Genomic DNA, 4,799 nt, shown 5'->3' on the forward strand with positions numbered 1-4,799 from the left:
CCTTGGAAAATCCTGCAGCTCATGTAAACAATTTTAAAATTGCTTGTTTGACATCGCACATTGTTGAGGAGGGACATGTAATGACTTATTTTAGCACCACACTTAACGCTGTAGCTTCTTCGAATTGGTTTTCCAAGCTACAATCAAATTCTATTCCTAGTTTTTCCAATTTCGAGCAAAAATTCTTAGCCTCTTTTTACAAACCTCCAAACTTTTTCTCATTTTTTGAGCAATTACGCTCCTCTAAGCAAAATTATCCTCATGAAAGCATTGAGCAAGCCACCATGAGGCTCAAGAATTTTATCAACCATTATACTCCCACTTTCAACATTGATCCGCTTACCATGATGGAATCATTTCTTAGGGGATTGCAGCCTAGTATTCAAATTTTAGTGAGGGCTCAAGCTCCACAAGATTTAAATACTGTTATCACGTCTGTTGTTAATGTGGAGAGTTCCTATAGGTGTGCTTGTGAACCACAACTAGTCGCGAGACGCCATCTCCATCGTATTACCCATGGCTAGCACCACACTCTGTATCCATGTCCACTCCTAGTTTGTCTTTACCAGCCCCATCTTACATACCCCAATTACAATCAACACCACCTCTGCAATCACCACATGTTATCCCACCCCAACTCCAAGCTGCACCATCACCTCTTTTACTTGCAGCACCCACACCCACTATTAACACTTCCTCTTCATCCACCACTCCACATGTCCCGGCACCAGTTTCTCATGCTCCCCAACATTTTGTGACTTATACTTCTACCACCTCACCTTCTATGCATCGCAAGGGTGAGGATGGGTATGAGAGAATTGCATCTAGTATAGGGGACTTGAAGGACATGATGACTAATTACATGAACCAATTGAATGAAAACATGAAAGTTGTGACTCTAGATGTGAACTTTTTGAAGCGTCAACAAAAATTTTTGTCCGCTCGTCCCCATGAGCCTAATCCCACTAAGATTTTGTGTCGAGCTTGTGGCGTACCCGGCCATCTTTCCAAAGATTGTCCCACAGTTATCTGCATTTATGAGATATTTTTGGGTAAGGGGAATACTGAAGAAATTGTTATATTAAGATGCACCACAAGATGAATATAGACTCTACAATACCACCCCCATGGCCTCATAAACCATCATAGCGAGAATGAGAGACCTCTAGGCCCTATTTGGACACTTCTGCAATCTCCTAGTTCTCTAGACATGGCTTCTTCTAGTTTGGCACCCACAACAACCAATAATCCATCAATTAATATAACTGATTTTGTTGCATTGCATGTGCATGCCATTACAAGAAAGGGAAAAGAGAAAGTTGTTGAGGAGAAGAGGGATCCTACACCTGACGTTGCTACCCACCCACCCACCCACCCGTGTTGTTGTTCCCATTCTAGATTATTGCGGGAGCGAATCACACCACCCACAAATTAAGTGCCTGTAACACAACCTAGATCAACATAATGTCAATCAAGGACACATATGACACAATAGGCACACAAAGGAAATCTCGTTAGCTTGTCAGGCTGAGACCACCCTACACATACAACACTCTGGAAGGCCAATTAAACCACAACCTAGAGTCACACTGCTCTCAACTACACCACCTAGCCACATACACACAACGAAAGGAAACCCATCAAATCATGCCAGAATCGTATGAAAATTATGGAACACCATCCCCTCATTAGGATACACCTGTCCCTAAGCCTCTACACTCAAAATCCTAGCTATAAACCCATCTGCAAAAAATGCGTATAAAGACAGAGCAGAATTCTACAAGTGTGTGAAACTGAAATCTTTGAGTACCTATGCGTAGCTTATGTTGCCATGATTCTACTGACTACTTTCATGTAGAAAACAGACATCGTTTGATATACTTACTGTCGCAAATAGCTCGTAGATGCACGAGCGTGTATGCTCCCTTCTGAGAGAAATGCTTGGCATTGTCGCGTAGCTCTTGCCGAGGCTAGCGTGATGGTGAAGTCGGATCTAGAATGTGATGAGCGAGCAGGGAGTAGCACCAGGATGAAGCTCACGCTCTCTCTCTTCCTCTCTCACACACAGTTGACGGTAGCTTACAACTTATGATTACGATAATAATTCTTTTTACAAAATGACCTAGGTACCTTATATACTAAGGAGACTTTAGGTTAACCAAAAAATAGAGTTTGAGGGGCCAAATGGCTTTGTATGTACAATTGGGAAGTGCCATTGCACCCAAGCTTCTGCTACTAGACTACCTACTTATTACAAAAGATGTTTATAACCATAATCCGCAGCATTTCATAACTCTAAAAAAAAGGCTTTGTTGAGTTATGTCGTGCGTTGACCTAGCCGTCAACAGTCCCCCCCTCCATGATGATGTCGTCCCTGACATGACCTGGTTGTCGATGTCAGTGTGGTCTTTGTTGTCCTTTTGTCGATGTAAAGAAAGTATAGGCTATCCTATTCGTCCAGTCCAATGTACATAGTCTTCACATGATTCAGAAAATCATAATTGATGACGAACATCTGCCAATTTTGTGTCATTCTCATTTTTTAGAAATCGCTTCTACAATCTGTAGAATTGAATGATTGGATTTTAGATCTTGTGACCAATGACAACTTTGTAAGGATTCTATAGAAATTGTATGGCTAAACCTTCAACTTCTTTAGGCCAAGTTGCACTCCAATGCAAAGTCTGTCTGTCAGGCCGGATCTGGGAGATAATTTATCTGACTTGAGGTTCCAAACCCATGTGCAGCATTCGATCGGGTTCATCAGGGACAATCTTTTGAGATCCATTGATTATTGTTGTGTGTGCTCTTCTTCATTGGGGACTTCTTGTTCCTGCATCAGGATGATCAAAGTCGCATTTGCGACTGTTAGCTTTTGTGTGCTTTGTAAATCATTATACTGCTTGTACTTGATACATGACTTAATTAAAGCCCGACAAACCCTAGTTAATTCCCCAAGTTAGTCACTTGCTTCAAAAGGTATTCATCCAACATCGTTCATCATCGATGAGCTATCATTGTCCCTTTGTCTCCAAAACTCATGTACATGATGTACAGGGTATGTAGACGGCTATCATGGCTTCAGGTTTTAAAAAATTGCATATATGGCTAGCTAGGGTTCTTTTTTTTGAACCCTTAGCTTGTACTCTCTATGCACAGCCTTCTGACAAAGTTTGGCTTGATTTGGACTTGTTTTTGGCTTTCCAAGCTTAATTTTTTGAATTTCAATCTCAAGAATGATTGATGGGCATCTCTGGCACCTTATGTCCTTGTCAATATTGTTAGTCCCTTTTGTTTGTTAGGCTTCATTAAGTCACATACAAGATAGAAGATTACAGTATAAAGATCTACTTCTTCTATAGGATCTTGTCTTCGTGTGAAGTGTTTGATGGCAACTTTACACTTGATGGGTGCTTTTGTGTAGTCGCATCACCAACTTCCTTTGTCCTTGTAGTCTGGCCCGGATTTTAATGACCATTCTCATTCATGTGTGGCCTCATGTGGTTGTCGAAGACTGATTAACATTCTGTTCTTACTCTGACTTTACAGCCTTGTGTAGATGACTTTTGAGGTATACCTCATGAAGTTTTTTCATTGTCCTGTACCTGCTTCTCTTTGTACAGCTCGACATCTCTTCAGTATTTTCTTCATCGTGATTATGGTTGTTGTTGTTTTTTTTTAATCTCAAAAAATAACTAGATAAAATCAAATATTAGCTCAATCAAAAAGCAAAATCATTCTAATAGAATCCTAAACACTATGTACAATGTACAATGTCCCTAGGGGCTCATATATGGATTTTGTCCCCGTACTCCTCTTGTAACGCTACTATGAGGGTATATACTCTGAATTTTGTCAAAAAATGTCACAATAAAACACAAAAATTCAATACAACTCACAAAACATTGCCCTCTAATATCATATACTAGGTCCTCATTTAGAAGGCCTCCCCCCCTCCTATTTGGAGTCCTCCTTGATGACAAGGTATCGCCAAGGGTATGTGTTGTGCTTGGACAATTAAAAAATGTGCCTATGCAAGCCTTGTAATGTAGACCTATTATCTATACACAGTAAATGCATGGAAAAGATTTATGATGTGCAAGATGTGGGTATAAGAAATTTGCTTATTGGCATTTGCTGGTGAAGCTTCCTATTCTAAGAAATGTGTCGGTCTTTGAAGCTCCTGTGTCGTCTGCTTGATGGAACGTTGTAGAGTTTTTTCAAAGACTTACTTATCTGTTCGATGCTTCCTTAGAATCCAATTTAGTATTGTGGTTGGTTTTCACATTTGGCATTTTTCCTCAGAGTGGGTTCTATTCTAACTGTACTGTAACCGTAGGAGGAATTGAAAGAATTCAAGTGTCGGTGCAGTAACAGTAGGTTTATTGGTTTCCTTTGGGACCCACTTCTTTGTGATTACTGGCTGCTGCATTGATGCTGCTTGTTTGGGAACCCATACTTGTCCCTGCTTTGTTTTTGTTTGAAGAGACTTCTTTGGGATCCACCTTGTCTTTGTTTGAGTCTTCAATAGTCTTTTCTTCATTCCATGTACTCTTGGTTGAGGATGAGATTCAGACTTTGGGAGTTGACAATTTAACCATTTCGGAATCCAAATGAACTCCTGACCTCTTTGTGCTTGAGTCAACTTCTTTGGAACCCAAATATGAGTTGTGAAAGCTTGCAACTTTGAGTTTTCTTAGATGTTTCTGCAGGCTTCGATTGTTTTTTGGTTGGCATTGGACCTTGTGATATTTCACCAAAGATCTTGGTCTTCTTGATCCATACCTGTTTTTGGCCAA

The 4,799-nt window shown here is 40.4% G+C and overlaps 1 pseudogene; it reads left to right on the forward strand.

The window, feature by feature from the left end:
• The first annotated feature begins 347 nt into the window (after positions 1–347).
• LOC147440919 (uncharacterized) lies at positions 348–1,085 on the forward strand (annotated as a pseudogene).
• Positions 1,086–4,799: the final 3,714 nt, after the last annotated feature.

The sequence above is a fragment of the Adiantum capillus-veneris genome, chromosome 15, assembly GCF_014529385.1.
Source record: "Adiantum capillus-veneris isolate H3 chromosome 15, ASM1452938v2, whole genome shotgun sequence".
In the NCBI taxonomy this organism is placed as follows: domain Eukaryota; kingdom Viridiplantae; phylum Streptophyta; class Polypodiopsida; order Polypodiales; family Pteridaceae; genus Adiantum; species Adiantum capillus-veneris.